Source organism: Gigantopelta aegis, unplaced genomic scaffold (assembly GCF_016097555.1).
Source record: "Gigantopelta aegis isolate Gae_Host unplaced genomic scaffold, Gae_host_genome ctg3069_pilon_pilon, whole genome shotgun sequence".
In the NCBI taxonomy this organism is placed as follows: Eukaryota; Metazoa; Mollusca; class Gastropoda; order Neomphalida; family Peltospiridae; genus Gigantopelta; species Gigantopelta aegis.
The window spans coordinates 45,243-59,622 of NW_024533163.1; positions in this window are offsets into that span (position 1 = coordinate 45,243).

The following is a 14,380-nucleotide window of genomic DNA, read 5'->3' on the forward strand; positions in this document are numbered from 1 at the left end:
GAATTTCAAAATAATCGTAGATTCACTTTATTACATATTAGAGAACAAGAGTAAGAATATTATTGAGTATAATCTCTTTATATTATGGCACTTTAAAGTTTGTCCCCTAATAAAACAATATATTAATATGAACTTTATTATGAGTTTATACATGTACATACTTGTTTTAACATGTACATATAGATGTGTTTCATTTTACATGTACGTGTACATTATTATTGTGTTATTAACTATAGCATCCAGCATTAAAAGGACAGTGTATACCAATGAATAAGAAGGCATTACAGATAGTCCTTTGGAAGGTACTATTGTGTAGATATCTAGTATTGAATGTCCAGTTAATTTATTGGATATCATATTACAGTTGTACTTTTATTCTCTAGTCAGTACATGACTACAAACCATATAGTCTTGCTGAATTACCTGTATCCATATTTGGTAACTTTTATGAAGGAGGTAGAGAGAAACGACTACGTTATCTCAATGAAGTCAGAGAGAGGTTCTCAACAAAGAGGGACTCATCCTCACTCTGAACTAACCCTAGAGGATGTAATACACGAAGAACTTATACCAAATATGGTGTAAGAGTCATGTACATACATCAGACCATCTACTTGTCCATTCTATTTATAAGAGATTCATTTCAATATTTCAGACACCATATCATATTTTGTTGTTATAGTCTATCTCATAGTTTCTAGTACTTTTTTCATATGTTCCTTGTTTAGTACTCTAGGTAAAACTCTGTGGATTTCTTTAGTCCTCATCGTCCTCTAAAGCCTAAGAGAAATTTTCGGCACAGACCTAAACCTCAAAATGTTCATGTCAGCACATGTGATGTGACAGTGAGAGTAGTACGTGCTATTAATGTACCTATTAGAGGAGATGAAGAGGAAGTTGTGGGCTGTGTCAGACTGGAGAGGAGATTGGGAGGAAGGCAAAGATAAGGTAGAGGCATAAAGAACTTAATGTTTCACTCTTCTTTTCTCTCCTCTCTCTCTCTCTCTCCTCTCTCTCTCTCTCTCTCTCTCTCTCCTCTCTGCAGATACTTGTTCAATCTTTTGTTGAAGTTAAATTTGGAAAAGAGAAAGATCGAACAAGCTCAGCTTATGGACCACACCCCACATTGGAATGAAGAGATTATTTTACCATTCAAGTATTTAATCCTATATAATATACATGTACAGATGATCTTACACCATCTACTATAATACAGTCCACCAGACAATGATTTCAGTCCAGCTTCACTACAGAAAATATCAGATGAACTTCAAATTCATCTCTATGATGAAGTCACTGTAGATTTATTAAGAGTAGAATATATGTAAATATGCATTTTAAAAAGATGTCTATATCTTTGTCAGGATGAGAGACAAAGAGGTACTAATGTCCATCAAAGATTTGATAGAAGTGGCTTGGATCCTTATCTATTCCATTCTCAACATTACATGCACCATCCTCGAGTGAGTTTCATCTTTCTAACACACTATTATATCAGACAATATATCACTACTAGTTTAATATTAATATAGTTTACTGTAATATGTATTTATCATTCTTGTATTGTTGAACATCTATTAGGAGAACTATAATAGTAAATATACCTAACTGAAGTTAATAACCTTACTATATACATGTATCTACATGTAGATTGAAGGAACCTTCCAATTGGACAACACCTCCTATTATTCTCGGTTATCATCCTCCACCTAATAACTCCTCTCTGTCTGGAGAAGCATCAAAAAACATATATTCAATTGTTTATATCAATAGAACCAACTTTGAGCATGTTAGCACCAATTAGTGACAAGGTAATTAAGGGGACAGCCTCATACTTTAACTTAATGTATATTGTATTTAGTTTGACAGTGCTGAGGATTCTCTCCCTCTTAGAAAGAGGAAGAAAAGGGTTAAAATCATTAGAGATAAAAGTTTCCCTTCTCGAATTACACAGTAAATGTTCATCATTACATTAACATGTACTCATGGTTACAAAATATATACTGTTTAATATGTACACATATTGAATATAACTCTATTAAACACATTATTAATATGGTATGTTTATATACTACTTTTAGGCAACTGCTTTAGATAGTAATGGAAAGAATGTTTTTCTTACTCGTTTCATTCGTCCCACAAATCCCCCCAGCTAGTCTCATACCTCCAGATTATCAAACTCTTCAAGGACTTAATCTACTACATTGTATGGTATGGGATTACTATAATAGTATGATATTAGTACTATAACATGTGATTATAGGAACAGTTTGGCTTGGTGTGTGTCACTGATACCATCTCTACCTGATGCTATATTGTTCTCAGGGACTTGTGATATATGGACTCCAGTTGAACAATCAGATGTGTGTATTAAATGGATAGATGGATACTGGATAGTTAGATGATGGTTTTTTGATTTAGACGAGAATTGAGTAACTGATTCCTCACTCTATTATTATTGTGTTAGTTATTTTCTAATATGTTGGGAGGAGATGAGAAGAACATGCTGTGTTTTGTTATGTAACTACTTTCTCTACTTGGACAGTCCAGCTTGGGTAGTTACTAGGAACAGCTATACCTGAAGGTAACCATATACTTTAGTGCATGTCACTGTTTGGTGTAAATTGTATATGTATTGTCACCATAGGTTGCCATACCTTACTGTAGTAGAATTGAATAGGTTAAGTTTATTTATTCATTTATATAGGTCCTACTGCATATGTTCTAACTCTCATCCAACACTCACTGGTAGCTATATTCTCCTGGATCCTTCATCTGGGAAGTATTTCCTAAACACATTAGCTCATATTCCATTGACTAGTATTGGCTGTCTAGTTAATAATGAAAATGTAAGGATAAAATAAACACATGTTATATTGCTAAATGTATTCTAGTATGTATATGGTGTATAAAAGTACTTGTTAGACTGTTATATGTGAATTATTAGATATGGGGTAATATTCAAGAATGGGATCATCCTAGTGAGTGACCTTTGACCTGCAGAGCAATAAGAAAATGGAGTGCAATCTTTCCTACTAACATGGAACCTTAGAATCAATCCAGGTCATATATAGTACATGACTACATGTTGTATTACATTCTCTATTATAGAGAGATATATTAGAATATCCTGGAGACAGATCCAATCAAATCCAACAACTTCAGACTAGGTAAGATAAAATGACCAGACCAACTATGATAATCTTACATCTTTATCATTAAAATTATTTAAATACTCTCTCTCTCTCTCTCTCTATAGGATAGATCAATTAGTTCATGATTATATTGAGCAGTTGAGATTACATCATATCACTAAATGGAATAGACATTGTTGTAGACTATTACTAAACCTATTGACACAGTTAGTAATTCAATGTACATGTACATACATACAATGCTTAATAAGTTTGGGCTTTGGGGGAGTAACTTACTTAAATTTAAGCAATTACAAGTTACAAAAGTTAATATAGTCAATTATGAGCGAGTATTAAGTAATCTGTAGTTTGTTGCCATTTCTCTGATCACAGGAGAGTTTCTGTCCTTTGTATGTAATCATTAGACTATACTATTTACAGGTTAGAAGAGAAACCTTACTGTTCACAAGATATCTCGCTAGAACATAGGAGACAATTACAAGAGAGTTTTTCGTGGGTTTAAGGTAAAAAACCCTATATATATATATATATATATATATATATATATATATATATATATATATAATAGTTTATAGTCTCTTACTTTACTAACAAATTTAGAGAATATTTTTATAAAGTCAATCATGATTATATAATCCTCATAAATGAACAAATTTGTTGAGAAGTGCATTGTAAAGATTATTAATTTATCTAAAAATAGAACTATTATATTTCTTCATCTTCAGATTACTGGCTATCCTCTTCATCTCCGATATAATGATACCACTCAACTACTTAGGGCAGTAGAGAGTACTGGTCTACATTTGTGTGAACATGAGAGAGTAGAATTTGCTATGGCAGTTCATATCCATGCTTATCCTAAATGATATACTCTCTGTATGGCTTATCTAGCACATTACTACATATATAGTACTACATAATGTACTGTGATATATAATCATTTGTATATATACCTAACAATTTTATTGCAAAAATTAGAATATCAAAGAAACGACATCTAATATTAACTACACATAACTCCATGAATTGTTATGAAGGTTACTAATCAAATGAATATAATATGAACGCTATTTTAGTACATTAAGGTCACTGACTAAGTTCACTTATCCCTGGTAATAGCAAATTATTATATAGTAAGGCAAGTGAGGTGGCAGTTTTTTTCTAAATTCTCACTAACTTGATCCAAGATATATGTGTAATTGAGATGTAGTAAATTGTTGTATATGTAATATAGTGTGATTATGTCACTATATAAGAAGTGTTGATTGTAAAATACTATGGGAATCCCCTTTCACTTGTCTACTTTATCGTTTATAAATGAATACTTATGGCATGAGTTTGATGACAAACTAGTGTTATATATTGATAGATACCATACAAATTAGTCTTCATACGAAGTAAAAAATAAACCTTCCTTCAGATCCTCCACAATTATGATATTCTATTATCATTCATCAAACTTATTCATGGCCCATTTATCAATTTCACAAATATGGCAACAAAAAGATCACTATCATTAATGATAAGAAAGTTCAATTATGTGCTTTTAAAATATTATTAGCATTTTAGGATTGATTTCAAGACCAATTATAATCTATCGTATTTTTGGCCATTAACATTATTATTGTTCTCCTGTGGCCCGAGTACAGCAACTATATAGTGATGATAGAACTTCCAACAATTGTAGCAACAGCAAAGGCAGAAAATACCTATGAAATATAAAATGTTCATTTTATAAGTAATTTTAGCCAACCAATCTCTTCTAGAAAATCACAATAGACATTCTCTTGGTTTACATTATCTTGATATCAATAATTATATAGATTGACTGATATTAACATGTATAGTATGTATGTATGTTAGGATATATATTTCAATGTTATTGTATTGTGATAACTGTAAATATTACTTCAGTATTTGTATGTACCACTGTATAAATTGATTGGTTGATTTAGTCAATATATAGTAGATTACATGTTTTGATTATGAGAGTAGCTATTGTTAAAACTATGACAATTTCCTTCATAATAGACCAGGCTGTTACTATGAATGAAATTCTGTAGGAATCCATGCAGTCCAAAATGTATATGTGTTATAACAACCCAACAGTTATGATGTACATGCATGGATTTAATTTTACACCAAACATTTATTCTGTTATACATCTATAGAGCTTACAAACTGATGCTGTAACTTGTTTCGAGTAGTCAGTACTAGTGGTGCAGTGAATACTACTACCCGCTGCCCTTAGCTCTAAAAAGTTTTAAGTGAAAATATTCAATAAGTTATTACTGAACTGAGGCTAATTATAAACTTACATATCATTAATTGTAATCACATGTCACTCCCATCCAGAGCTAAGAATTATTGCAACAATTAAAGCAAAGTATACCAGAGAACAACAGGATCAAAATTTCCACAAATAAAATTATTTTATTTCTGCGAAATAAATACAATACTTCGTCAATCACTTTATAGTTATTTATTCTTTATTTATACAAACTCACTCCATTAGTCCAGTGGCAAGTTTGACAATACTTAGTAATATCAAAACTACCAAACCTAGAGCAGCCAGGACTTCACCAACGATGGAGAAAACGCAGACCGAGTTACTAGCATAAGTAAGGTCTTTTTTTAAAATACAAAAAGCAAATGTCGCCAATCCCAGCTGCGTGCAGTTCGTTATTACTACGCCTATTACATTGCCAAAAAGCCCTACAGCAATCACCAGAAAAATAATAGCCAAGATATGTATTGCTATAGGAATTATCTGCAAAATTAGTTTAGTTTGAGCCATTGTGATCGTAGTCTGATAGCTGACAATACAATTGAGGAATGAACTGTTGAGACGCTTGATATTGGCGGCGATCGTCGTGTATTTATTGAAACCCAAAGATTTACCGGAAATCGTGGCGAAATAGTATGACAGTACGACAAACAAGCAATGTGAGTGATGATTTGGTAGTTATTGGATGAAATTGTTTTAAAAAGTGTGAATGAATAAGTAATAAAATTAATTCTATTTGCATCTTATACACCACTCTTAATTGATAAGGGACGTGTGTGTATGATGTATAATTATATACATTATTTATAATGGTATCTTGTATTATTTTATATTCTCAATTTATTCTCACATTAATTTAAAATTTTCATTCCGCAGTCTCAGACAGAATCCAGTAAATTTCCAACTCTGATACACCAGATCAGACTATAGTCTGGTACAACCATTCTTTGATCTAAATGATACTCCACACTATACTGTAGAACAATGTTGGAATTACATGCATGCATACAAAGTACATCTATCATTAGAAACATCAATAGGTATGTCGTGTATCTGCTATAGTCACTATGGAATTCACAATTCAAATAGTTGAGTAATATGATTACAGAAAGGACATGTATCTGGTTAGGATTATTGTCCTAATATAGACTCTATAGTAACAGCCCTTGCTGTCCAATTAATTACATAATATCATCATTCAAACAAAAATTCAATTAGTATGACTATTAATTAAGAAAGTTGCATGTGTGGTGTTTACTAATACCTGATCAAAGAGGAAAGCACTTCTCAAAATGGTATTAGCTCAAGCATAGTCCGTTAGCTAACAAATCAAAGTAGTCTGTAAACTATTACAATTGTATAACTGAAATATCATTTGAAGTGTCATCAGTTCCAGTCATTTTTCAGAATATAGAAAATATATATGGTAATATCCAATTACATGGATGACCTACTAGAGTAGATTATTGACATTTTGTCTGCCATTAATGTTGAACAATAAACTGGAACAAGCAGTCATTCTTTGGATTGTGGCAAATACTATAAATCTGTCAAGTATGACTAGATATTCTAACCAATCCTTACAATTTTATTTATGTGGTCCGTATTGAGTTATTTCTAAATTATCGTAGTGAACAAAACTTCTTTTATGAGAAAATACAATAGACACTGATAAATCAACTCAAGTTAAATAAATATGGTACTTCTGAATATATACCATTAAGTTCAGATAATTGTAAATAGTTTGGCCTATGATTGTTTCAACAAAACTGTTACAGATGTAATGTAATGATTATTGCTGCTAACTTTGAAGATTGCATGGAGAATTGACAGAATCTATGGAACTGCTCAAGATGTTTCTAGTAGTAACAAAACTCAGAAGCTTTGACCTGATCAAAAACTGATAGGATGCAAACACTATATAGCCTAATATATGGTATATAGTGAGTGATATTACTGTTTATAATACATTGATTGTGATTTAATTGATCAACAGTCATATGGGTTGCATGCATTTCTGAAAAGCATTAACAACATATATAGACTGTTTGGATTACTAATTACTATGGAATTCATACATTATACTTGAACTTAGTGCTTCTCATAAAGAATTATAGGCATATCCCTATATAAATTTCATAGTAACAACCCTTACTGGTAATGACACAACAAATCTACACACAGTTTATATAGTACAGCACTCACTCATAAACCAACATCCATGAAAATTAATTTGTCTGTTATAACTAATGAGATGTATAAGTAGAGTCTTCATATTGCACGAGTATGTTATATAATGACACTATATCATACTGTATTATATTACCAATCCATTATTTACTGTGATGTTGAATCAATATCAAGTTAATCAGAAAAGCAATGATACTCAATGTTATCTAAAAAAAAAGGGCAAAAGTTTATTCAATGCTATTAATTTGCTATTAATCTCATTGATTATATTAAGCATATCAACATATACAATAATGTGTGTAAAATGGTTCTTCTAATTTACCACAACAAAATCACACAATTTGTAACATGATTGCAAATTTTACTATATTGTACTTTTACTATATGATTTTCATGAATGGTAAATAGCCACAGTACACATGTTGACATACTTATAACCTCTTGATCTTACCACATATGACTATACAATAAACCCATAGAATAATGATGGCATAAATTATATAATAACATAAAGCAGCAATGATCAGTCTCAATCTTTCAATGTTTCTAGAGAATGTATGTATCTATATCCATTAGAAGGTGTATCATTATTATTTTCATTATTATTGATAATCGTTGTACCACATTGTGTTGTTAGTGTCAATGATGTTGGTTGTTATGTCAGTCCATCATTATATTGTTATAGGAAATAATGTTAGACATTTAATAATTCATTAACGTCAGTGAAGTTGGTCTGGCCAAAACCTGACCAACTGGACCATCTCCTACTGCCATGCATTATATGAATATCTAACCATTTTCAAATGTGGATCCACCAGGAAAAGGAACATGTCAAATCCAATCAAGTCAAGATGTAATCATCTTCAGGTTTTTCAGGCCACTCCCATGGATGTAATTGTGTTGGGAAATGGCAAGAGAGCTCACAAATTTATTTTGCTGACATAATTATGGTACATGATTTCACAAAATTTTAGATGTTGGCATCAATTTTAGGCACCAGATATGAATACAAGCCATAATTTTCATCTTACTACAATCACGATGAGTATCTAGTTCATCTAATATTCTTTGGCAACCAGACAATCATAGGAGAATCTATATAGAATGCATCCATTGATCTAGTACGCTGAGATCATCATGATTAGACTTATATGGATATAGAAGTTCCAGAACTTCAGCATTGGGTCAATTAAAAGAAAACATAATGATGCACTTTTGAGAAATGGATGATGTGTTCTGAGGATGAGAGCAGTGACTTAGTTGTAGTATTATGTACATATCACTAAACTTAATTAATTTTCATAGTTGGGTCAATGATTTTATATTTATTTTCATCAATTTAATATATTATAATAAGCATACTTATTAAATGCTAATTAGTATGTGTGTTTGCTATGATGACTACTTTTGTTTATCCCATTGTAGCTTGACTCTTGGCCATCATATACTTACACGTGTAAAAAATAAACATAGGAGTGAGCGTAAGGCATACCAAAGTAATATAAAAAGATATAAAAGTGATGTGTACATTATAGCATATGCATTTTATGTTATGCTCATGCATTTAAGGATTTAGGGTGTCAGGTTAAAATGTATACAATACAAAAATAATTGATATATTTTAATACACTACATGGTATTATTTTTTTACAAATGACATGCTATATGGCCAGTGGCTTAATAATTACAGCACCAGCCACTGCTGTGTTTTATATAATAATAATAAATATAATAAAATAATAAATAATAATAATAATAATAATAGCATAATAACGAAAGTAATTACTTAGTTAGGGTCATAGGCATACTAATAATAACTCAGACTATAAGCCTCTTTAATTAGTGATCTTAAATACTTCATCCTGTTATGATTCAATAACCCTTAATGATTCTAACAATTCTTATATAACAACTCACACAATGGAGGAAGCTTTGCAGACATATTTTCAAGAAATCTTCACACTGTGAAAATTAAAATACCTAAAAATGAGCTTTACCTAGGCTAGGTTTGACATTTTTCTTGATTGCCCTGACTAACCATTTCAGACGTTGACCTCTAGGACAAGGAACATGTGTCCTATGTATGGTGTAGTCAAGTCAAGACCTAATCAGCTCCAAGGTTGTTCATACCACTCCCACAGGTGTAATGCTAATTGGACATGTGCTTTTCTAAAAATTTTCACTCAATAGAACTATTTTAATCTCCCACATTTGTAATTGGTTCTATATATACTGTGGCCAGATAAGCAGTAGTGATTTTAATAGTACTCTGTACTATGTAGCAGGCTAACTTAATAGTTGAATTTAGTACTTAAAGCAAAACTTAGTATGCTATAAATAAGAAATTTTTTCAAACAAAATCTCATTTTATATTTACAGCTAATTAACAGTTATTAAACATGATATAGTGGACTTTATTCCTTGATGAAATGGCTAGTTTAATCTGGAACACAAGAACGCTAATATATACTACCAAAAAAATGTGAAATCGAGCCCAAACATTCTGTCCGAAAGTTCCAATGAATGGATACAAACATTATTAAGTGGGACAATAGGTATATAAAAATATAGTTTACTTTGAAAATATTGTTATTAGTAGCCTAAACACTGGTTTCATTCGCTGGTTTATACTGATTCATAATGTACACATATAAATATAACTCCATCAAACACATCATTAATATGACATGTCATATACTACTTTAAACAACTGCTTTAGATATTAATAGAAAAAGGTTTTCTTACTCGTTTCATTTGTCTTCAAAATCCCCCAGCTACACTCATACCTCTAGATTATCAGTCTTCAAGAGATTAATTTACTACATTGTATGGTATGGTATGGATTACTATAATAGTACTATAACATGTGATTATAGAGAGAGTTGCCCTGTGTGTGTCACTGATACTATCTCTACCTGATGCTATATTGTTCTCAGGGACTGTGATATATGAACTGCATCAGATGTGTGTATTAAATGGATAGATGGATACTGGATAGATAGATTGATGGTTTGATATGTGCAAGAATTGAGTAACTGATTCCTCTCTCTATTATTATTGTGTTAGTTATTTCTTAATATGTTGGGAGGAGATGAAGAAGAACATGCTGTTCTGCTATTTTCTCTACTTGGGACAGTCAGCTTAGGTAGTACTAGGAACAGCTATACCTGAAGGTAACCAATATACTTTAGTGCATGTCACTGTTTAGTGTAAATTGTATATGTATTGTCACCTTAAGTTACCATACCTTACTGTAGTAAAATTTAATAAGTTAACTTTATTACTATCTTTTATACAGGTCCTACTACATATGTTCTAACTTTTATCCAAATGCTCACTGGTAGCTATATTCGCTGGAACCCTTCATGGGAAGTATTTCCTAAATACATTGGCTCCTATCCCATTGACTAGTATTGGAAAAAGCAAGGAGAAAATAAACACATGGTATATTGCTATAATGTATTTGTAATGTATGATATTTAATTTAGCTCTGTAGTTTTCCTGTATGTTAATTTACTTTTTAATGTGCTGTATAAATATTGATTTTTGTATAATTTTGATCAGTGTGTATAAATGTGAAAGTATCTAAAGCAAAGGGAACGAGACATAACAATGGCGACGAGGTTAGTTGGTGCGCTAGCCCCATTCGAGCCAAGCAAGACGCAGTGGATATCGTACTCTGAAAGAATAGAAGAGTATCTGGTAGCCAATAGTGTAGACAATCCAAGAAAAAAGTAGCCATTCTACTTAGTAGTATCGGGGATGCTACATACGAACTCTTAGGTGACTTATGCGCTCCTGATAAACCAAACACAAAAACTTTTTGAGGAGCTAGTTGGAAAGTTAACAGAACATTTCCAGCCTACACGACAGTAATTCAGAACGTTACAAGTTCCACTTGAGAAGTCAACAGATCGGGGAGACTGCGATCGATACATTGCAGCACTGAGACGACTAGCCAAGAATTGTGCATTCGGAGACTTCTTGAACGATGCGTTACGAGACAAGTTTGTATGTGGTCTCGCTAGTGAATCAATCAGGAAAGAACTGTTGAAAGATAAAAGCTCACGCTAGAGACGCATGTGAACTGCCACAGCTATGGAAGTGGCAGCTACAGACAGCTCCCTCATGGGACAGACATGTACACAAAGAGACCCTCTACGAGTACACCGTCTGCATCGAAGGAGAGAAAGTCAGTCCCTGACAAAAAGCAAGGTACATGTAAAACAAGAGAAAAGGTGGTTACCGTTGCACAAAAGCGGGGCAGACGAATGCAAGTTCAAAAAAACGCACAATGTTATGGTTTGGGAAAAAACGGCCATATTAAAGAAGCTTGCAGATCGAAACCAAGGAAAATAAAACAGGTTGAAGAAGACATAGAAGTGAGTGAAAATGGAAATATTTTTGGAGTTAAATGGCTTAAGAAAACAAAGAGATGCACGTCAGAAAAAAGGCTCTAATTGAAGTAATTATTAACAGTCAACCAGTAAACATGGAGTGGATACTGGTGCAGCAGTAACAATCATTTCAGAGAAGACATGTAGGGTGAAAGTACAACCAACCAAGACAAAGTTGAAGTCAGTAACAGGACAGACAATGCCATTAGTAGTTGAAGCCATTGTACAAGCCGAAATAGGAGGTATCAAAGAAAGCTCAAATTGTTTGTAGCAAGAGGAAACTGCCCTTCACTGTTTGGTAGAGATTGGATTCAAGTTTTTCTATGGAGATAATTGGGCAGGAAGACTCACACAGTCAATGTGTTTAGAAACGACACAGAAAAGTAATCAGTTGCAAGTACTACTGGAAAACATACGATCAGACGGTATTCAGACCTGAGCTGGGAGAATTAAGAGAAATCAAAGCTAAACTAAAGTTGAAACCAAATGCCCAACCAAAGTTTTGCAAGCCAGTCCAGTACCATATGCAGTTAGGTAAGTTAGAGAGAAACATTACAAAGAATGGTAATGGAGGGTAATCTAGAAAAGATAGACGGAGATTACAGTGAGTGGGACAACACTACGGAAGCCAAGGCGGGCCATCCATTTCTACTTCGTAATTTCATATTCTACTTTGCAGTTTTCGATTTTTACTTCGTACTTGCTATTAAAAATGGAAATTTTCAAATTTTTTCCATGCCATGCGGTATATGCAAAGTTCCAGGGTACGCACGTGCTTCCATGCTGTTAGAAAATGAATGAAAAGTGTTAGGGCTAGTTTAAAGAGAGTGGTATCACTGACTCTACGATAAGTACTTTGATAGTCCAAGATATCTTATCAAATAAAGGATACTTGTCTTCTTTGAATGATGAAGAATTTAAATTACGTTCAGTGTCAGCTAACAGTTGGTCAAGTGTGGCCTTCTAAGATATACAAAACAAAGTTAATGAACTGACTCCACCAAAAAGCACAGTCAGAGAAAAAGGTAAGTATTTATGATAGTTTAAAATGATGTAAATCTCGCATGTAGTACATATTATGCCAAAAAACAAAAGAAGAGCTTTTTTCACATTACAAGAGAGTAATGAACAACAAAAAAAAGAATTGGCAGTGACACACCTAGTAATTCTAAAGGAGGTGGTATTAGTTGTATGTATATATTACTTAATAGTATTGTCTATTTTATTGACTCAATTTTTAGATACATTTTGGAGGAATGAGTTATGACTGTGAGTTGGAAGAGGTGTGCGAAAAACTAACATTGCTCCTCCACGTGTTGTTGACCTACCAAAACGTGCTACATACAATGACATAATAAAAAAAGGGCACGAGAGTATGTTTTTCAAGGACTGTTCTTCAGATATAAAAGACTATTACTTATCTGGTACAGCTGGGATTCCTTACAATATTGAGGATAAGGAGAATGGACTCTTGTAGATTTTATGAAATCACATGGATTTGGTTCCTAGCAAATTTAGACCTTACATTGTGTACAAGAACGTAAGGCATTTTTATAATTATGTCAATCTCAAGGTAATTTTAGGTATTAAATAAGAGTAAGAGTATGTGGACTAGAGGATAAATCTGAAGTCATGATCATTGAAGTTGAGGAGTCATTGATATTGTTTTTGTTTAATCATTTATTTTACTTTTAGGAGGAAAATTGTACCAATAGATGAGGTAGCAGATGAAGATACTAGTTGGTGAGGAGACTCCTCCTCCTTTACTTAAATTACGTGGGAACGTAAGATTTATTTACTTTTATCTGTGTTAATTAAATCTGTGTATAGGAAAAACAGTACCTCAGGAAACTTTGTGCAATTCATGTGGCAGATCATTCCTAGCTCCAGTTCCTGATACAATGTGTCACTTGCCAGATGGTGGTGTTGTATGTATGCTAGTCCAATTACAGACTGTCACTGTGTGAATAATCTCTTTGGGTTTCTTGGAATGCTGATTTCATGGAAGATTTGGCCTTTATGAAAACTGAATTAAAAATCAACTGAATATTGAGTTATGATTATACATTAGTTGTGTTATGAATATATACATTAGTTGCAGTCTAATAGTCCTCCATGTCAACAAGCATAAACTTAAGAGCTCCATTGCATCCAATACATTTCTAGGTTGCTGAAGTGAATGTTCCTCCATAAGACAAATATGCATACTCTTCAAATTCTGTACTGCATATCTTAAGAAGGTAGCCATATGTAGATTTAGCATACTCAAAGAGGTCCGTGTCAAGGTCACTATATAATCATAGTAACCTAAATTTAAGATTTCATTGTAAACACAGACGATGTCATCATGA